The sequence below is a fragment of the Ictidomys tridecemlineatus genome, chromosome 5 (assembly GCF_052094955.1).
Source record: "Ictidomys tridecemlineatus isolate mIctTri1 chromosome 5, mIctTri1.hap1, whole genome shotgun sequence".
NCBI classification, from domain to species: domain Eukaryota; kingdom Metazoa; phylum Chordata; class Mammalia; order Rodentia; family Sciuridae; genus Ictidomys; species Ictidomys tridecemlineatus.
In genome coordinates this window covers 140,078,026-140,100,929 of record NC_135481.1, presented here as the reverse complement: position 1 = coordinate 140,100,929, position 22,904 = coordinate 140,078,026, and the positions used below count along the sequence as shown (strand labels likewise).

At 41.2% G+C, this 22,904-nt stretch overlaps 1 protein-coding gene across 2 annotated transcripts in view; it reads left to right on the top strand.

Annotated features, from left to right (window-relative positions):
* LOC110597662 (uncharacterized) overlaps positions 1–19,297 on the top strand; it is a 99,964-nt gene extending 80,667 nt beyond the window's left edge. For both annotated transcript variants that reach the window (XR_013439443.1, XR_013439441.1), the window contains exon 6: positions 18,992–19,297. The gene's annotated coding sequence lies outside the window, so the exon portion shown is untranslated. The remainder of the gene's footprint in view (positions 1–18,991) is intronic.
* The last annotated feature ends 3,607 nt before the right edge of the window (positions 19,298–22,904 follow it).

Genomic DNA, 22,904 nt, shown 5'->3' with positions numbered 1-22,904 from the left:
AGCACTCTGCACTTGCCCAATTCCTCTATCTTTCCTTCCAGCTGTTGACTGTAAAAGGACAAGTTAGTAGCCTTCTGGAAAACCCTATGACAGCTCCTTTCCCCTATGAATGGAGACTCATTGGAAAGGACACAATGGAAGGGCTGCAAAGCCCAAATCACTTGTGAATTAGGCAACATGCCAGTTGCCATCTGAATAATAACCACCATTGTATCTCCAGATATTGTTGATCTGCAACATGTGGCTGAGAAATTAATGCACCAGATATTCTCTTTAAAAGGCAGTGTTAGCCAGGCATAATGGTACACACCTATAACCCCAGTCATTCGGGGAAGCTGAGGCAGGAGGATCACAAGGTCCTCCAGCCTCCAGTCTCAGCAACTTAGTGAAACCCTGTCTCAAAATTTAAAAAAAAAAATAGAGCTGGGCTGAGGAGGGAGTATCGTGAGTTCAAAGCCAACCTCAGAAAAAGCGAGGTGCTAAGCAACTCAGTGAGATCCTGTCTCTAAATAAAAATACAAAATAGGGCTTGGGATGTGGCTCAGTGGTTGAGTGCACCTGAGTTAAATCCCCAGTACCAAAAACAAATAAAAAGGGCTGGGAATGTAGCTCAGTGATAGAGCACCCCTGGGTTCAATAGATGGTTTCATAGATGGTCTTTCAATAATAATAATGCCAGTAACAAAAGTTTGCATTTATTTAAAGCTTATGTTACAGATACTAGTTGAAGTCCTTAAAAGTTTTATCTTTTAGTTCCCCAACTTCATTCTCAAAACCTAATCAAAATTTATGCTGCTTCATCCAAATTCAAGAGTCCTTGAATCTAAATCCCAGGTCTAAAACCTACAATTTTTATAACATCTTCACCCCTCTGTTTTCGCACTTACAAAGTAAACATAATAATACTCCCTACCAGAAATAAGTGAAATAATAGAAATTAAAGCACCTGACACACAATACAATCACAATGAATGAGTGACCTTCCCTACCTGACTGATATTTTTATTAAAAATGATTCCATTTTCCAAGAATCTAAAATGGATGGCCTAATAAAATGTTTTAAGGGAGACAGAAAGTTCTAAATAACAGAAGGAAATTCTATGCACTGTTTCCTCTTCTGGGATGTGTGTATGTGTGTGTGTGTGTGTGTGTGTGTGTGTGTGTGTAAGTGTGTGTCTGTGTCTGTGTGCTTGTATGGGTCAAGGGATCGAACCCAGGACCTTAAACATGCTGAGCACAAGCTCTACCATTGAGCTACATCTGCAGTCCCCGGTCTATATTTTTTAAATAATGCTATTAATATAAGGAAAGAAAAATATGAATACAAGTCTATGTACCAGTTAAGGATATATTTCCTATTCTGGACTTTGCCCACTCAGGGCTCCCTGCCTCACTCCCACCCCCATGAAATCATCAGGAAAGGAAAGAGATGCCTGGGCTCTGAGCTGCTGTACAATTTTAGCTCTAGGTGTTAGGGTCCTGTGGAAGTGGCAGGTTTGTGAAGTGCTGACATGCTGACACTTAAGCACATGGCTGGATCCTATTATAGCTCAGAGAAAGTATATAAAGAATTTGGTCCTAGGTGAGATTTCAAAAAAAAAAATGAAACAATGCCCAGCATGATGTCAGTGGTCAGGCTTGGGGATGGGAAGGCTTGACTCTCAGCTTCACACTCCTTCACCGTGTGACCTTGGACTGGGATAAATAATGCATCGTCACTGTATACTCCATCTCTTTGTTCACCTGTGAAGCGGAGGTTAATCGCCTCCTCCTCTCAGTGCTGGCCACTCTACAGATGTCCCCTGCCCTCCCCTCTGTGCTCAAAGGCTGACTCCATTTGAATTTGTGTGGATGCTCAGCCCAGCCCCACTGCCACCTTCACTACCTCTTCAGTTGTTGAAAATGTGCCTCCCTATTTTGTTGGGTGTCTTTGAGGATCTGGGTTGGGTTATTTCAAGGCTCCGTAGCACTGCCTGTCCATGAAGCAGGAACAGTTTTCTTTCTGAGCTCCTGTTCAGTACTGTGGCCTGGCAGCTCTCACATGGACCATCCTGAACATCACCCCTCATGCTCTCTGTATGTGACATTCTTTTGGTTCCCAACAACAGACTTTAATCTTTCTGGAAAATGCCTCCAGCTCCAATTGGGGCTATACCAGTCCCTTTAGTGCTCACACCTGGGACTCTCAGTCTGCATTTCCTACTCCTCTGCCTTTGCTTTCTCTTGCATTTCCTGAGGGGTTTCTCTCTCCTTGCAATGCCTTTCTGGTTTTTCCTTTGCTATCTCTTAAGGACCAAGGTTTTAACCCCCCCCCCATTACTCCCTCCTTTTTCTATTGCTCACCCAGCCTTCTCTCTCTCTCTCTCTCTCTCTCTCTCTCTCTCTCTCTCTCTCTCTCTCCCTCCCTCCCTCCCTTCCTTCCTTCCTTTCTTCCTTTTTTCTTTTCAACTTGGCTGTGCTGAGAATCCACCCCGGGGTCTCACACTGCTCTACTGTTAAACCACATCCCCAGCACCACATCTGGCTATTTTTGTTCCCTCATCCTTCTCTCAAAATAACACATACAAAAAAAGTACCTAAAAACACCTCGGAATCATTTAACTGGAAGCATTAGGAAATACAGCACAGCACAGTGGTACGTACGTGCCTATAGTCTCAGCAACACAGTAGGTGGAGGCAGGAGGATTGCAAGTTCAAGGCCCGTCTCAGCAACTTAGCAAGACCCTGTCTCAACATAATAAAAGGGGCTGAAGTTGTAGCTCAGAGACACAGCACACCTGGATTCAATTGCTAGTATGAAAAAAAAAAGGAACAAGAAGAAATATGTTTCTAATATTTTAATATTATTTTTAGTAAATATCTATTTAATACAGAGCAACTAGACTTGCAGCAGTATTTGTGTTTTATGTACAAGGATCTGTAAACACAAAGCAATCTTGGAACTATTAGCATTAAAGACATCGATAAGAACACATCTAAAACTTGAGAGCAACAAACCTATCATTACTATTTTAAGCCATTGTATACAGACAAATGGTCCATCTCACTGGACACTTTAGAAGAGCCAAGACCAACTTTCTGCTGTGCACATCAGGAATCATACCAAGTGAACCTTTTTCTTGGTGTTAATTCTTAACCACTTTGTTCAGCCCCTTCCTGATGTTTCATTTCATCCAGGTCCAAAGGTTAGAGGCCTGACTATATCTAAGGGAATCAGAATCCCCAAGGAAATAGTATGAGAACAGAAACAAGCTGTACTAATCTCAAGATTCAGAGGTCAAAACCAGAGGGCCTAGATGCAGTTTCTTTCTGTTTTTGTTTTTTTTTGTTGTTGTTGTTGTTGGTGGTGGTGGTGGTGGTGGTGTTTGTTTGTTTGATTGATTGATTTTTATTAGTTGCTCAAGACAATACAATGATCTTGACATATCATACATTTGATTCAAATAGGGTATGAATTCTCATTTTTCCACGTGTACAGATTGCAGGTCACATTGGTTATACATCCATGTGTATACATACAGCATTGCAGTTTCTTTTTGAATGACCACAAACTAACCCTTCTGCTCTCATAGTTCAGTAGGTGTCTCAGTTAAGATGTCTTTCACTTTCCCATTCTCAAGGGCAAGAATGAAGGGGGTCTAGTAATTATTTCAAAAAGTTTGGATGCACCCAGAACTTGCTTTATCCATAAGTGTGTTGAGAGGCCAGCCGGTCTAAATGAACAAAGCCAGGGTGGACACTGTTTGGTTTCATACAAGTTACCTTGGACCGCCCACCAGATTAAACACTTAACCACAATCTTGGCACTTGCTAGAATCTTTATACTCTGATTAGGCACATTGGCTATAGTCCTTCCCCATTTTTTTCTGAATTCTGAGACCCACCATTTTCCTATTCCCTTGTTCTGTGGAAAGTGTTTACATTCAATTTTCCTCCTTAATAGGACCCTGAAACCAATCACAAAAAACGCACACACACACACACACAAACACACTTCTCTCCCTTTCAAATTCTTTGCACCCAACGCAGGTAGCTGTTTCATTCATCTCACACCTTAATATCCCCTGACAATCTTCTATTGTTAAATGAAACTACTATTTATGTATTCTTGTGCTCTTTACCTTGTCACAAGGTAGGATCATGGTTACCTTCACATTTCCCCCAGTGCCCACATAGAGCACTCTGCACGTGGCAAGTACATGATGGATATTTGTGGTTAGTCAACTATTCATCTGATGAATGACTCTCTGGCTCCACTAGGTTTGGCGTCTCATTTTTTAGAGGTCCTGGCAGTCTCTAAAGAGCTAGCTAACACTTGGGGGAAAAAAGAAAAGAAAAGAAAAAAAGAAAGCAGGTAATTAATTAGTGCTTTAGGATTCCCGTCATCTGAGGGTGGAGAGGGCTGGGTGGCAGAGCCTTTGCCATGGTAACTTCTGGCTTTAAAACATATCCACTGTGGATCTGGAGACTGAAAGAGGTAGAACTTCAGAAACCAGAGAAGAAACCAGAAAAGGAAATCGATAAATACTGAAACTACAAAACATTTACTCAGACAGCCCTCCCCTCTTATCCTAGAGGCCAGAAAGGAAGTAACTCCACCCTTTGGAAACAGAACTCCCAAGTGGGGAGACACCCATAACACCCAGACTCTACAAGGCCTAAACGTATACCATGTAGAAGGCCTTCCTCACTGGAGGGTACGCATAAAAGGTGAATGGGTGGAAGAGTGAATGAGGGAGACAGAAAGAAAGAGATTGATAATCATCTTTCTCCAAACAGGTCATAAACTTTCAGTTTCCAGACAAGTTTGATTTCCCTAGAAAATTATAATAATATTAGAAAATACAAACATTTGTTACATTCTAGATGCAAGACATAGGTATAAATGTTTTGTTTCTCGGCTCATTTAATGTGCATGATTCTTTGACGCTGATCTTTTGTTATCTTCCTTTTGGGATACAGTTTGGATCTCGAATGTCTCCCAGAGGTCCCCCAGCCCATGCCACTATTGGGAGATGGGAGAACCTCAAAGAGGTAGGGCCTAGTGGGAGGAAGTTAGGTCAAGCGGAGGGGGGGGGGCCTTTGAAGGGGATATTGGAACCCCAGTTTCTCCTTTCTCTCTTTGTGTCCTGGTCACCATGAGGTGACTACGACTCTCCTGCCACAAGCTCCTGCTGTGATGTACTGTGGCACCACAAGCCCAAAGCAACAGAGTCAAGCAACCATGGACCAAAACCTCTGAAACCATGAGCCAAAATAAGCCTGTCCTCTTTTTAAGTTGAGTTATCTCAAGGTATTTGTTATAGGACTGAAAAGCTCACCCATTTTGTAAATAAGGAAATTTCAACCCAGAGAGGGTAAGCAACTTCTCCGAGGTTCCATAGCTAATGAGTGGTGAACCTGGGAATGAGGAGAGAAAGATATCAGAACTCAAGTCAGAGAAACTTGGTTTAGAATCTTGGCATCATCATCTATTAGCTGTGTGACCTTTTGCAAGTTGTTTAGACTCCCTGAATCACATTTGCCTCATTGGAAAAATCAGGTTAATTGTATCTACATCATAGGATTACTGTGAAAGTTAGATGAGTCTTGGAACTTGGAGTTTCCTGTAACTGAAGGACTAGTCATTTGGACCAATCCTCTTGCCGAAAATAACCAAGCATGCTGGATAATTTTTCTTTCAATCTTCATTAAACCATCAAAGAGCTGACACGGTGGTAAGAAATTGCAGGCCCAAATCTAAAAGAAAGCAAGAACTCAGAGAAGTAAGCAGAGCATCAAAACCATTTTTCCTAAGAAGAAATTTGTCAATCTGTATTACCCAACCTGTGAAACTGGGCTGTGGTCTTGATGGGTTCTGGAAGCAAAAAGGACAGAAGTTAACACCACAGGTACCACGGTTTCCACAACCATCTCCTCAAGTCCTTATGAACCAGAATTTAAATTAAACTAAATTAAATGAAAGGATGTGTGCCCTTCCTACACATCCACTGGAGACTACAGGGACCAAGTCTGGTGCTACTCAGAGCAAAGAAGAAAAAAAAAACTATCTCTAAGAGGTTGTAACCATGAGCTGATATTTTTGCAGATTTGAAACCTGAGTCTGCATCATGGGTGTGGTCCAAAAATTCAAGCTATGTATTTAAAATAGTACTACAGGAAGAGAGTGATGAGAAGATAGAGAAAGGGATACAGAAAAAGAAGGTTAGAGAACAGCAGAGTCAGACACAATTTGTGTGCCATGTTTCAGCCACACAGACATGCTCTCTTCATGCAGACACCCACACACAACTTCTTATCTTTGCACTGTTTCCTCCCTTGTGGATATTTCCACTGTCAACTATGTGATCTCTAGAGTCAGATGGCCCAGGTTCAAATCCTGACTTGGCTCCTTAATAGCAAAGGGACTTTGGATAAGTCATTTAATCTCTCTGCCATTTTTCTTATCTGATCAAACTCCTTATGGTTGACTGTGAGGATCAATTAAGTTAATGTATACAGAATGCTTAGTACAATGTCAGGAACATAGGAAGTAGTTATACAGTGATGGGTGATACTGATGATAACGATGATGATGATGGTGATGATGGTTTTCTGAAATGATCACATTCCCCTTGGTTATTTGTCTCGTTTTATTATCTTTCACCATTCAGGGTAAATATTACCTCCTCCCTTAAGCCTTCTCCATCTCTTATGCACTACAAAACTTGACATATGCATCTCTCCTGGGTCTCTTATTACACTTTGTTGTAATAGCATATCCATACTTTTATCTCCCCCATGGAACTGAGTTACTGGATGGTTAGGACTAAATCTTATTTGTTGTTATGACCTCAGTTGCTAATACACAGCTGGACACACCATAGATGTTGAATGAAAGAGCATATTAATGGCTTTACTTGCCTTAATGGAACCATGTTTCATAAGATTTTTTTTTAAGTTTCCTGCCCCTTATTCTGCTCTCTTGCTTTAAAGTCCAAAACATAAAACATTGTTTTCTCACTTGAATTGTTTCTTAGGAAATGTAAACATCTTAAGATCAGCCTGTATCTTATCTGCTTGATTTTGTTCCCCATAAGCCATAGGGTGTCAGGAAAATGACTAAACCACCATAAAAATGATATTGGCAAGCAAATTGGACGGATGAGTCATGAGATCAGTGACCAAGAAATATTCACAGAATTCTTCCTGCTTATGTGGGAATGTGAATTTGAACTGACTTCCTGGTTCTGCTGGACTCCGGGGAAGAACACTGAATTTGGAGTCAGAAAACTTGAATTCAGGTCCCCGATTCTCTCCTTATTTGTTATGCGACTTAGGACAAAACTTAATCTTCCCAAACTTTACTTTCCTCATCTGTAGATTAGGTTTAATAGCACTTAGCAGACAGTGCTGCTGCGAGGACAGTATGTAGCTGTAATGCTTCGATAGTCAAGTGCCTTAAAATGGTAGGATAATTACAATTGCCTGTCTCACCATTATGTGGACAGCCTCTCTCAGTAGAGGCCCTTTATCAATTTTACATTCACCGCCAATCCAGGGGGGAGAAAAGCAGTCCTTGTGGAACTGGAGAGACATCTCTGTTTTGAGAGTTTGGCAAGTGACTGAGCTTGGTTCCAGAGAAAACAGCCCTGGAGGGACCTGTTTAAGGAGCATGTAGGAGAGTTCATGCTTTCCCTGTGACTCCACTTGCTCTGACACATTCATCCACAGGCAGGAATGGAGAGAGGGCGTGGGCCACCCCAGCTGGGTGCCTGAGAACAGGGAGAAGCCTCTCTAGAATGACACAGACTTGAAAACCAGCTCCGAATCCAAGAGAACCACCAGGCTCGAGAGTCAAAACCATTCTTCCCAATCAGAGACCCACGTCAAGCCTGGCGGGTGAGGGCATTAGAGGACATCACCTCTAAGTCATTAAAAGACCAGACTCTAAATCCTGGCTTCAGAGACGCATTTGCTCATCCTCATTATTCATCTAGCTGAATCCTGCCCCTCTCCATTCAAAAAGCCAGAAAAATTTCATAACGGAATGAGGCAATTTCATTCTGGCACTGCCTTCATCTACAAAGACCATTTTTTTTTTTTTTTTTTAGCTAGGCACCAAGTTACATATTCATGGCATTAAAAGATACCAGGACTTGGAAAAATTTTAGAGAACATCCATTTGAATCCATAGAAACTGAGACCCAGAGACGAAGTGACACAACCCGGGAAAGCAGCAAGTGGGACCAGAACCAGGTGTCTTCACTCCTTGTTTGGAACTCCACTCTCCTTTCCTCTCAGACCAGTAAACCTGGAGAATCCAGATGCTTCCAGCTCTCAGCTGTGGTTTGAGGGTGGATCCAGGTCAGAGGTATAATCTGCTAAACAAACAACCTTCGTGCTGCAGCTAAGGCAATTCACACTGAAACCTCCTACCAAGACAGGCTGTGTGACAGTCATTATCTGTCTAAGGAAGGTTCAGGTTGTCATTACATGTATTAGAATTGCATCAAGGATCAAATACGTTCACCTAACCAGTTCTCTCCCTCGCCAAGTCTTCCCCAAGCAGGCTTCCTCTTAAATATATTTTTTTTTCCCAAACTGTCTCGCAGAATAAAAGAGTGGGATAAAAAGTTAAGACTTGAAGGTCAATGCTCTGTGTCCTAATTTAACTTCCACTGAACATCTGTGTGCCATTTAACATTTCATATGGCATCCCGTTTAACCCCCTCTACAACTCTCTGAGCGACACAATGGCAATTTACAATGAGGAAACTGAGGCAGGAGGTCAAATAACTTTCTCCAGATCACACATGTAGTAAGTGGTAAAGCCATTAGGAAGTCTTTCTGTCAACAATGGCATTTGGTCCATCATATTGAAAACTGGTTGAATATGGTATACTTATTTATACATATAACTGTATATATCTGTTTATACACAACAGACACAAATATATGTCCATTTCTAAGCAATGCCCTGAAAAATTAACTGTATTTTGTATACTCAAAAAAAAATGTTAAGCCAGGTGTGAGGCATGGTGGTGCAATATTATAAATCCACCTATTGGGAAGGTTGAGACAGGAGGATCATAAGTTCAAGGCCAGCCTGGGCAATTAAGTGAGATCCTGTCTCAAAATAAAACCTCAGTGATAAAATACCCCTGGGTTCAATCCCCAGTATTATTGCCACTTAAAAAAAAAATAGCATATACTCAGGCTCTGGTTCCCTGAGTCCTTCCTACATTCATATGCATAAGAAAGCTAAAGGTAGAAGATCTTTATTCCATCATGCCTGAATCATATCTGAATATAATCTAAGCTCCAGTCCATTCCAGGCTACATAAATCTGCCTTTGTGCCGGGAGCGGTGGCGTACTCCTGTAATCCCAACGACTCGGGAGGCTGAGGCAGGAGAATCACAAGTTCAAAGCCAGCCTCAGCAACTTATGGAGGCATTTAGCAACTCAGCCAGACCCTGTCTCTAAATAAAATATTGAAAAAGGGCTGGGGATGTAGCTCAGTGGTTAAGCACCACCCCTGCCCGCCTCCCCTCCTTCAATCCTCAGTACCAAAAAAATAAATAGATAAAATTTGTGCTCTAGAGAAAAATAGTGTCCTGACTTCACCAAACTTCAAACTAATGTAAGAAAATATTAAGTACCATTCAGTAAGTGATTACCATGTGCCACGCACTGTAGTATTAAGTTTTTTAAATTACCTCCCAGCAATTACAGAAGAGAACTACCATTATTAGCACCATCCTTACATTTAGTGAGATACGTTTCATACAGACAGTAAGACACAGAGCCATGCCCATGACCATCATGTCATTGTGTAACCCACTGTAGAGAAGAGCACAGAAGTTTATATTTATAAGCTAAGATGGGCTTGGGAAAGTGGGGTGCTAGACCAGCATCCCGCAGCCTCCTCTGACCTTGGTTGGGGAGGTGTCAGATGCAGTGATCTAAGGTCCAGAGGGAGACGGCACCATTACTTGTTTGATACCGACATGTGGCATCTGATGGAATCCCAGTTCTGATTTAATGCAATCCCCCACAGAGAAAAGTAGCTTTGCCACTATTTAAAAATTGCCAGGAAGTTCAGTCTTAAATAACACAATGACTACAGGGATGGTCTCCACCTTGTGGTAGATGAAAGTCTCAACTCTTCCCTTCCCCCCCCCCCATTAAGTCAATTTGAAAAGACCGGATTTGTTTGTGTTACAGTGCCAGGAATAGGTAATAACACCGGCTTGCGATTGACCTCATTCAGTTGCCCAAGAGTCTCTTGACTTGTTATCTCATTACCTCCACACAATGCCTTCCTGGTTTGCAGATAAGTCAGTGAGGTCACCATTCCACACAGGAGAGCTTTCATTCCACCTCTGGCCTTCTGCTGGAGCCTGTTCTCCCTGATCTTCTCAACCTTTAGATGCCTTCCTAGCTTTTCACACCTAGGTCTGGTCCTTCTCTGGAGGTCTACCTTGAAGTTGGGTGAACAGGCTATTGTCTTAAATGTTAGTATTCTAAATGGCCTCTTTTGCATGTTTTATTTCCCCTAATTGGGTCAGCAGTTTCTCAAGGACAAGGAGTATATCTTTTACTTATTAGGTTTCCCACCCATAATGCATATCTTTGTGCACAACAGGTTGTCAGCACGCCTTTGTTGACCAACTTTTATTTCCTCTGCCCAGCCTCCAACATAAGGGGAAAAAAAAATTAAACAACCACAAAGAGGAGCCTAAAGCAAAGGTCTGAACGTTCCTGCCTTCAGAAAAAAATAGATGATTCTCTCTGGGAATTTTCATGTGAGGTTCTTGATTGTCAATCACATTCCACCCACGCATTAATGACTTTTGAAAACAAAGAGAACAAAGACTCATTGGAGACCTACGGTGGGCTGGGGTCCTTATATATAATATTATTTCAATTAAGCCTCACAACAACCGTAAAGAGCAATAACTATTTTTCTCATTGTGGGGAATTGGGACTCTGGGATATGAAGTCATTTTCCCCGAAGATGTCTATCTAACAAGTGATGGGACTAAGATTCAAAACGCAGTCTAATTCCAAACCTATGATTTCCACTCAATTACACATCCTCAGGCCCTGCCCCAGGGTTCACTTGCCCATCCCTTTCATTCCTTTCCTTTTTTTTTTTTTTTTTTGACGGGTTTATCTGTGAGTTGCACAACATGGACTTCAGGGAAGCCTGGTAATGGCCTCATGGAAAAAGGGAGAAGGAAAGTATGGGTTGGGGGCAAATTTTTCTGAGCCCCTGCAGTATGCCAGACTATTACTAGTTTTTTTAAAATATACATGACCATTTATTGATGCTTCTTAATGTTCTCATTATGTAAATGAGAAGACTGAGGGTTGGGAAGACACATGACTTACCCAGGGTCCACCAGCCACTAAGCAGTGGAGTGGAAACCGGGCCCCAGGACTGTCTAGCATCAAAGTACCAGACTAGAGCTGCCTAGGAAAATAGTGAGATTCTATCAAAGAAGTCAGCTCCCTTCTCAGAATTTAGGACTTTGTCCTTATATTATTATCAAGCTTCATGGGCTATAGGTATTTCCTGAGTGGAAAAAGACTCTAAGTCATGAACTTCTGACATTGGGGATGAGGCACTTGTTCTGATGTGGTTCACATCAGAAGCCCACAGAGAAAGTGCTAGAGGTCACAGGCCAAAATCACAAATCCAGCCATCTCCCAGGGCTTGACAGCCTGTGAACAGGTTGCTCACACATCCTGTGTGGTGACAGGAGACCCCAAGAACCACCAGTTCCACTGAATGAGGTTATTCCATCTGAAGACCTTCTCTTGAGCAGAAACCTCTGCTGAACCATCGTTTTGGTATGGAGCACTCCAGATCAACATCGCCCATAATAGGATATAGTAAATTATTTTTAGGTAAGAGATACCAGGAATATTTTTGTTTCTCCACTTGGAAGTCAGTTATTTGCTTCTGGAAATGTCCCTGTTTTCCTCCCCACCCCAAACCCTGTGCTGTTGATAAGTTGACTTTTCCTCCAGGGGTGGGCAGGTCACTCAGCCTGGCCAATCACAGCCACGTGTTCCTGATCACCATAGCGTGTCCAGAGGAACCTGCAACCCAGTGAGAGGCAGAGGGACTTTTCCTTGGATTCTAGGCAGAGGGGTGTTCTCTCCTTCATTCTTTTGAACATGGTGGGATGCTGGCCTGGGGTTGCTCCCAGCTATTTTGCCTTCTTATGGAGATAGAGAATAAATCAACACAGAGTGGGAAAACAGAGATACAAAATGAAGTAGATTGTGTCCTAATGGTACTGTTTGACCTCTGAATCTAGGCTGGTCAAAGCTTTTCAATTCCCTGAGCTGATATTTTTCCATATATATATATATTTTTTTTTAAAACTAATTAAGTTTTTTTAAACTTTTTTGCTGAAGTCAATTTAAGTCTGTTTTCATATCACTTGCAAGAAAAAAAAGTCTTGGCACAATGGCTTTTCAAAAAAAAAATCATCTTTTGAGTCTTTGGAGCCTCAGAGTTATTGACGTTCTGATAGAACTTATTTTTTCATATCTCCTTCTTGGGGAGGCTTTTATTGATCTCTGTATTATAAACTGACTCCCTCCAACCCAGCAAACCCTGTCCCTCTCCTTTGCCCTATTTATTTATTTATTTTTGGTACTGGGGATTGAACCCAGAGCCACTCAACCACTAAGCTGTATCCCAACCCTTTTTACTATTTTTATTTACAGACGGGGTCTCACTATGTTGCTTAGAGCCTCGATAAGTTGCTGAAGCTGGTCTTGAAGTCATAATCCTCCTTCCTCAGCCTTCTGAGTCACTGAAATTAGCAGGCATGCACCATGGTACCCAGCCTTCCTTGCCTTGTTTTTCACTTATCACTATATACTAGGTGATTTATTGTACTTATTTGTAACTTTTATGTTCATTATCTGTCTCATGTAAGTAAATCATCAGGACTATCATAATAACAATTATTTTTATTGATCAGTTTTATTCATCGCCCCCACCCCCATATCAGAACAAAGTTCTCTGTTTCCTTCAAAGAACCTGGCACATGGTAGGAACCCAATGTGTTCACTAAGTGAATGAACATTTAGATAAGCAATACAAGAAAGAATTCCAGACACATTGAATCTTCCCAGAGTCTTTGGATTTAGACAGGCATGGATTTAAATCTAGGCTCCCTCAACTACTGGTTACTTAATGCTGTGCAAATTACTTCATCTTATTGAGATTTGGTTTCTCACCTAAAAACAGGGTGTAATAATTTCTACTCTCAGGACTATTATGAGATTAGATGAGATTATGTCATCTAGTACTTGCCTGCCACATACAAGCTCTTGTTACATACAAATAGGATGGCCTACTAAAATGAAAAATAAACAGTGGAACCCACCATTATGTATAATTATAATGTACTAATAAAATATATGGGAAAAATAAAAATAAAATGGAAATAAAACTCACCAGACTCATGTCTTGCTCTTTTTTTTTTTTTTTCCTGTACTGAGAATTTAATCCTGCGGCACTTTACCAATGAACTAAATCCCCAGCCCTTTTTTTCTTATTTATTTTTTATTTTTATTTTGAAAAAAGGGTCTGAATTGCTGAGAATAACCTTGAATTTGGCTATCCTCTTGGATTACAGGTATGTGCCACTGTGCCCAATGTCTTGCTTATCTTTTGTAAGTTCATCATGGCTGAGGAACAACTAAGAATATATACGTTCAGCCAGATGAGATAGCACACACCTGTAATACCAGCCACTGGGGAGCTGAGGCAGGAGGATCTAAAGTTTGAGGTCAGCCTGGGCAACTTAGTGAGACCCTGTCTCAAAATAAATAAGAAGGGCTGTAACTAAGTGGTACAGTACCCTGCATTCAACCCTTAGTAAAATACACACACACACACACACACATTTTTTTTTTTTTTTTGGCCCATTGTTAGCATGCTTACTTGGTTTTACAATGGATGGATGATTCAAGACTTTTCTGGTCTGGAATTCTGGTGGGACACAGAGGATAAATGGCTGTCTTCTGGCAAAAGACAACATGACTTTTATTACCATGTGTTATGAACTGAACGTTGTTATAGACTAAATATTTTGTTCCCTGAAATTCATTTGGAGATAGAGCCTTAGTGTCCTTATAAGAAGAAACACCAGGGCTAGGGATGTAGCTCAGGGGTAAAGCCCTTCTCCAGCATGTGTGAGGCCCTGGGTTCAATTTCCTAACACTGCAAAACAAAAGCAAAAAACCCCCAGAAAAACAATGGATCTCAAAAGACATCAAAGAGCTTGTTTCTCTTTCTCTCTGTCTCTCTCCCTCCCTCTCTCTTCCCCTTTCCCCCCCTACACACACACACACACACACACACACACACACACACACACATACACACACACACACACACACACACACACACACATACACACACTCATATCAGAACAAAGCAAGAAGCCAGCCATCTAAAAGTCTTCAGGAGAAAAGAAATCCTCACCAGAACCTGACCATACTGGTATGGTCCTCCAAACTTAGACTTCCAGCCTGCAGGACTGTGAGAAATTAACGTCTGTTGTTCAGCCACCCCATATTTAGTATTTTGCAGCTCGAGCTGACTAAGACACATAGGTACTCTCCCTTCCTCATGGAACTCACAAAAAATGAGAATCTGTATAATTAAATAGTAAAATGAGAAGGAAAAAAAACCTCAGGACCTGGGAAAGTGCACTTTAGCCCAGGAGGTTTAGGTGAATGGGAAGAACAAGTAGTTCATAAGGTGATAAAGACTTCTAAAACCAAGCTGTTAATTTAGCTGTGAGATGAGAGAAAGGGACATTATAAGGATCAGCAAAGGACAGATTCGCTCTGGCTTAATGTCTAGGGAGTTGAGAAACTTCTAGAGTTCAAGGGGAGCATCAATTATTTAACATTATATCAGGCGTGGCTACTTGACTCCTTCATTATATGATTGATGCCTTAACAAACATGCCCAAGTGAATAAGTTCAAATTAATACGTTGAGTCTTCAAAGCAATCATTGAGCTGCCACCCTTTGCTCATCACTTTAATGAAATGTCTCTGGTTTTCCCTTTCAAGCCGGTGGCAACTTGTTCGAATAGACTCAATATCTGTGCCCTATGAGAGTGGATGTGAATAAAAGGGAAAAATTTCCCATTATGAAGCCCTTTCAGTATTGTGCTGAGTACTCTCTGACCCTTATCTCTACTCCCCACTGCAACTCATTCTATATAGATGAGCAAAGTAAAATAACTGGGACCCAAAAATCTTCAGTTCTTTCCATTCCATCAGTGTTTCTCAAACTTTCATCACTTGTGTGCTGTGCCACCTTCACAGTCTTCATCTTATCCTCATAACCTTGATTAATGTTTAATATTTTCCAGGAAATTAACTCATTGTATTTTTTTATTTGCAGTGTTAGAGATGGAACCCAGAACCTCGTGCATGATAGGCAAATGCTCTATCACTGAGCTACACCCCTAGCTCTCACTTGAGTTTAACTTACATAAGTTTAACTTTTCCTTAAGCAATATCCATGAAATTATAGGTTTGATGTGGCTATTAACTGTATGTATGGATTACATATAGTTAATGGACATATACATATATAGTTAATGAACATTAAAATAGCTATGTAACGATTACTTTTTAACTTTATTTATTTATTTGGTTTTGTTTGTTTGTTTTTGCAGTACTGGGATTGAACCCAGGGGTACTCTACCATTGAGTTTCATACCCATCCTTTCTTCTTTTTAATTTTTATTTTAATACAGAGTCTCACTAAATTGCTGAAACTGGCCTCCAATTTGCAATTGTCATGCCTAAGCCTCCCAAGTCGCTGGGATTATAGGGGTACACCATTGTGCCCAGCTAACTACTATTTTTTTAAATTTAAAAATGAGTAACTACAGGCTGGGGCTATGGCTCAGCGGTAACTACGCACGTGCCTGGCATGTGTGAGGCACTGGGTTCGATTCTCAGCATCATATATAAATAAATAAAATAAAAGGTCTATCAACAACTAAAAAATTTTTTTTTAAATGAATGAATACTACCTAACATAACTGATTTCCCACTATAGTGTGCATAATCAACCTTTGAGTATTCCTGTGCTGTTCCTAGAAGTTAAATGACATGGCTGTTCACTAGACAATATGATTTGTCACTATTGTTGGGTTTAAAAATAATAGGATTATTCTTCAAGCAAAGATCATCAACTGTTTCCAAAGGGAAAAAAATAGAAATACAAAAATATTTCAAATAGTCAAAATGCTATCACAAGAGATGTGGCTAGACTCACAAGAGATCTGTAGAAAGGAGATCCAGTTATCTAGACAAACAGATTTTTTTCTACTTAAAATAGACTTTTGTTAATAGCCATACTTCATTTTATTTATTTGTTTTCATGTGGTGCTGAGGATCGAACCCAGGGCCTCTCGTACATGCTAGACGAGCACTCTACCACTGAGCTACAACCCCAGCCCAAGCCACACTTCAAATAATGCTATGAGTAGAAACTGGATAAAAGCCTTTGGTCAATAATGATAAGCAGATTAATTCCAAATCATATTTATATAAGGCCTCAAAAGTGCACTATGATGAAACAGAAACATTAAGGTTAATTAAGTCTTTGCACCCGTATGATATACTGAGGGAACCCATCTCCCTTCGATTAAACAGCATTAAAAATAGAAAAGTGTGTGATGAGTTGAGTTTATCCTTGGTGTACCTGTGTAATTCTCTTTGTGGGTTTTTACTGATTGACTTTAAGAATAGGTTTGAGCAGTAATCCCAAGAGAGGAATCGTTTGATCTAACCAAGTGAAAGAGCAATCTCATTAGTTCTAAAGCAAGAAAGACATGGTTTACTTATGCCTCTAGCATCTACTGGATGGATGCCTGGTTTTGCTGAGTATTGGGTTCAAAGAAAATCTCCTAAGATGAGGCCACTGCCCTCAAGGAGCTTGTATTCTAGAAGGGAATGCCAACAAATAAAGCAAAGAATGATAGCTTGTGTTGTCTACACACCATAGGACCTCAGAGAATAAGAATGCAATCAGCTTGTGGACATCAAAGAAGGCTTCTCAGAGAAGCTAAAGCAGTACCAGCTACATTTTAAGGATGAGTTGGAGTTAGTGATGAGGTAATTCCAGTCCAGAGGACTGAGTCACAGATAGGAAAGCACCTTGAAGAGGGGAAATTTGATGGAACTGGGGATCAGGTTGCTCATTATAAACAAGCAATTCAGCAGGGTCTATGTGAAGGCTATTGGGGAAAAGAAGTTCGAGATAGCTAGCGATGGACTAAACCGATGACAAACCTGACTCAGGAGTTCATCCTGAGAGCCATAGTAGCCACTGGAGATACTAAACAGAGGCCATGTGGATTTCTCCAGCAGTGGCTGCTCCTCACCATTCTTTCCCTGGACTTTCCCTGGATGCATTTGGCAGCAGAGTAACAGCTGCTATCGCTGACTACTGGAAAACAGGGTCTTGCTGGCTGGCATGGAATTCGGGTGACTGTAATTACAGATAATGGGCCTCAATTTGCCTGTCAGGAATTTGCACAGTTGACTCTATCACTGGAATTCGAATATTTTACATCCCACTTGTGCACCAAAGTCAGACAGCCGAAGAAGCAGAAGTCCCTTGGGATTCCTATTGGTTCAGAAAGTTGGCCTTGGAAATGGTCTGGGACCTATTGAGAGTGGGCTTTTCATGAGCAAGCCCACACCTATAGAAAAGGGTGAGACCTGCTGCCAAGGTACCAGGTCTGGGGAGCCAAGGAAGCTGGGTTTGTTGCCACAGTGAGACCACAGCAATTTCCTGGAGATGATGGCAAATCAGAAGGAATATGTTCACCCACTCCTGGTCTTGAATTCAGGCGGATATTCCCTCCTGCCTCACCACCTGCAGCCAATTTAAAAAGAAAAGAGGTGACTTCAACATGAATTCTGTAGGTCTACTTAGATCAGTTGTCTTGAATGTACTGCCTCACTGTTGCTTTTGTTCCTTATCACCCATTCTGGTCCAGAGTCAACCAGTTTTAGTTTTCTTACCCTTCTGGTTGTGTCTTCTGTCCCTGTCCCAGCACCAACCTCTCCATTTATCTACATACTTAACAAATATTTATAGAGTCCTTAGCCATATGCCAAGAATGTGCTAATGAGTTTATGCATATTAACTCAAGTTTATTCCTGGTAACGAATGTATACAGTAAGGGCAAATAAGGAAGGTATTGTGACACTTGTTTTAAAGCTGAGAAAACAAGGCAGGCAGTAGTGGAACTCAGATTTGAACCTGTATGGTAGTATGGTATTGCTCAAAAGTCTATGCCATACTACACTTGAACTTGATAAATTTCAACTTGTCTCTCCTTACCAACTGAGATAATTTTTTAACTTGTCACTTTATTTGCACTAGACACTTCACATGTGTGATTTCCACTAATTCTTTCAAAAACCCAAAGAGATAGATACAGACCACAGAACCAAGTCTTTATACAACTTGTGCAAGCCTGTTCTGCCAGGGAGTGGAGGTGTCGCTGGCTGCTAAGCCAGAACCCTTCATCCCCATTCTGCTTCTCCCAAGACTTGGCTTCTGTGTATTGTCTGATTCTCTCCTGTACTGACTGCTTTGGTAGTATTCTCCCAGCCTGAGTCAGTCCCTGGGACCCAACCAGCAAGACACAGACACACCCCAGTCCCCACTCAAGGGGAACCTAAAACATTCTGCCACGATTTCAGAGGAATGAAATCTCAACCTTCAGCCTACTCTCTAAGGCTGCATTCTCACTGGGACAAAGAGCTGCTCAGTTAAAAAAAAAAAAAAATATATATATATATATATATATATGCCATATCAATAATATTGGCCCTTTACTATATGCTTTCTAAAGTGCCAGATGCTCTATATACAATATTCCAAACCATTAGGACAGCCCTACAAGTAAATGTTATTATTGCTGTTTTACAGATGAAGAAACAGACATTCAAAGAAGTTAAATAACTTGCCCATGGCCAATTATTCAGATACATTGTTGACTTCAAAATCTATGCTTGTTCTACCATACCTGTACGTGTGAACTGGATCCAGGACAAGACTTTTCAGAGCTTGGAGAAGATAGAGAGACAGGAAGAGAATACGTTTCGACTTGAATTGGTGGGATATTTCTCTTTTCTTCTTTTTTCTTTCTTCCTCCCTTCCTTCTATCCTCCCTTCTTTTCTTTTTTTCAATTAAGAAAAATCACACAACTAATAATAAAGCTAGCAGAAGCACTAGACTTGGCCTCCTGTCATTTTTAAAATCCAGGTTCCACCCATACACAATTATGACTGCTGACAATAAAATCCCAACCCAGTGTGAATCAGCAGAGAGAAAAAGCAAAAGAGGGCAGGGCTGGGGCTTGGTGCTCAGAGTTAGCCCCAAAGTTATGAGTCAGAGAAGTCTCGGAATAACCTCCCTGCCAAGTTAAGCCCAGGCCAGAGCTTCCCTAGGGGCAGCTGGTTTCCCAAACTGGAGTGGACTGCCCTGAGCAGACAGGGCAGCCCTAACTCTAGAGAGAGACAGACCGGGCAGGTCTCTGGAACCAGAGTCATTAACCAAACCTCACTGGTGCTACTACGGTAGAAGCAATTCTAAACCACATAGGTTGAAGTGTACTTGTTTAACTCTGCTCTTCACAGGATTCAGGATATGTGTATATAAGGCATTCAAGAGGGAAGTAGAGATTTATTTGTATTATTAGATAATATCTGAACTGGCCAAAAATAAAATATCAATATGATGAATACATACTATACTAAAAACAAAGGCACGGGTTTGTAGAGAGTTAAATGAAATAAAAAGGGATTGCCAACTTTTGTCTCAGGACTAGGGACATACCTGAGTGATAGGGTGCTCACCTAGCATACACAAGGTTCTGAATTTCATTCCTAGCACCACAAACAAACAAGTAAATGTCTTTGGTTCAGGTTGTTCTCATCATCTCTAGGTCAACCTCTTTCTCTGACTCTGAACTTTATGAGTAAATTCAGGGATCAGGTGATGTGAGAATGACCTTGTGACCCAACCCCAGACAGACCTAGGGTCCCGTGGGTCTCCATCATCTGCACTTCTTTTATTCAAATGACAAAACCCAGAAATATTCTCCTCACCCAGATCCTCTTAGAGGAAAAAAAAAAGGTAGTTATATATCCAGGCAACATGAAAAGAACTTTAGAATCATAAAGATCTGAAAATTAATTCCAACCCTACAGCTTTTGGCAATTTATTTTCTGTACAAGAGAGAAAACAAAATTCACTCTGGAAAGTTGTTGAAAAAAATCAAGTGAGAAAATACATGTCAAAGTGCCCAGGGCAGTGTCTGACTTGTGGTTAATTATATCTTGGTCACCCACTTTCCCAAGCTGACTTGTGTTAGAATGTCTAGTCTTTCTGTTTGTTTGTTTGTTTTTTGATACTGGGAATTGATCCCAGGGGTGCTTTGCCAATGAGCTACATCTCCAGCCCTCTTTATTTTTTAGTTTGAGACAGGATCTTGCTAAGTTGCTGAGGCTGGCCTTGAGCTTTTCATCCTCCTGCCTAATAGGTGTGTGCCAGCACAAGCAGCAAAAGTCTAGGCTTTTTGAGAACCCTAGTGACACCTATTCTTTCTCACATAGGTCTCATTGATCAGAAATGCATTGTAGGGGCCTGGGGGTGTATTTCAGTGGTAGACCACCTGTCCAGCTTATACCAGGCCCTGAGTTTGATCCCCAGCACTGCAAAGAAGAAGAAAAGAAATGCACCGAAAGACATTCTGAGACACTGTTATGTTCTAGAAATGCAAACGGGTTATTCAATTATTTTATTTGATAAAAAGTATTGAGCATTGATTCCATGCTGAGGACTGAACTGGGAGCTAGTGATAGATAAATGAGATATTGGAATCAGATAAGAGGAGAAACAGACAAGTAAGACTATTGTTGTGAGATATACCCAGGCAAAAGTAGGGTGCTGAGCACATCCCAGGAAGAGCATCAGTAGGATTCTCAGGAACTTCCTGAGTGTTGGGGGATGGATGTAGGGGTAAGGTATGATGGGAAGTGGGGCAGGTTAGAGATTCAAAGGACAACAAGGTACAACAGGAAGGTGAGACTGTGTCTGCTAGCAGAGGAAACAGTATATGCTAGGTACAGAATATGAAATTGCCAGGCAGGACCATGAGGCTGGGGGCAATGGGAAAGGCAGAGGCTGGGGAGTTGGGCAGAGGTCAAATCACAAAGAGTCTGAGGAGCTCAGCTATGTAATTTGGGCTTAAACATGAAATGTAAGGAGTCTTTGAAGCATTCCAAGCAGGAGGGTAACATGATCAGATTTGCTTGTTTAAATTGCCGTGAAAATTTATGTCCACGGATTTGACTTGTTTTTATAAACTCATGATACTACTCAGCACCCTCCCCTTCCATGGAAGAAAAAATACATCTTTGAGAATTAAAACTGTCAAAGAACCTCATGCTTGATGGGCTTTGGGTTTTGTTTGTTGGTGATGTTGCTGGGGGTGGAGAGGCCGGACTTGAATAGAAGTATTGCTGCTGAGATTTAACCACTTAGCTCTTTTCTTCACCACCAGAGCCAAATCTACATTTCTCATAACATGAGCAGGAATTTTGAGATATTTACCATGTCTGGAGGAGACAATGATCTTGTCTTTGACAGACAGGTTCTGAGAGGCTTCTCAGGCGTGAGAGAGCACAAGTCTGTAACCCTGCCCTGAAATTTATTAGCAGAAGCAGTTTACGACTATAAAGTCTCACTCTTATGGCACACCAATGCTTGCCTTCTATTTCAGGCCCTAACTAAAGCTGTCAGCTTCTCACTTTCAAAAGATTTCAGTTTCCTTAATTAAAAAAAACATTATGTTTGTGAGAAGTCTACAGAAGTGTCCTGAAAACTCTGACTTTGTCTTTGGTGGCTTTAATAACATTTGTTTTTAATCACTGTCGCTTTTTTCAATCAAGTTCACGGTCAAGGTTTTTTGAGTTTTAAAGGCAGTTTTTCCTACCAACCAAGATCCATTTACTAGAGGCTCTGTCTCTGTCACCCACACACAACATACCACATCCAACTAGCCCTGGCCGGCAACAGGCAAGATCTGGAAAGCAGAATTAGAAAGTGGATTAAAAGAAAAAAAAAAAACCTAAACTTTTTTGTGTTGCAATTCTTTATTGCCCTCACTCACTGGAAAGCTTTTCTAATGTGACATTTGTCTTGGCAGATGAAGTGTCACATACTAAGCAGGTGATAAGTGGCATAACTCCGTGGAGGCATTTGGGAAAGTAAGTCAAAGATGCATGACAAGCTGCAATGTGTAACTGTCAGCACGAACAGGCCAAAGTCCCCACATAAAAAGTGATTTGAAGGCTCCTCTCAGACTTGGCAATCCTGAAGTTAGACAGGCAAGGGCTAACTTTTAAAATGGTGTATGTGGGGCGGGGGGAGAGAGAGAGAGAGAGGGCCGATGAGCACAAGTAAGCATAGGGGCTGGCTGCTGTTGTCTTTTCCATTGCTGAATACTTAAAGCTGAAAAGCAGAAGGCAGTGTTATATTAAAAATGAAAAGACAGAGATGGTGATCTTCAAGAGAAAAAGAAAGAGAAGTAAAGCAGATTTCCAAATATACCCGATAGCCACTTCAACAGTGCAGCTAAAATTACCCCAGCTAGAGTGTCTTGTGTCACAAGCTGTGTTCCTAATGCATGCTGAGGCCAAGTCTACCCCACATGGAGCTCCAGGCACAGCTCAGCTGGGAATTATACATCCACAGGGGTCTGTAGGTCAAGACTGAGGTGCATTAACAGAGGGCCTCTTCAGGCTAATATCACAGAGACCCATCAAATCCAAATTG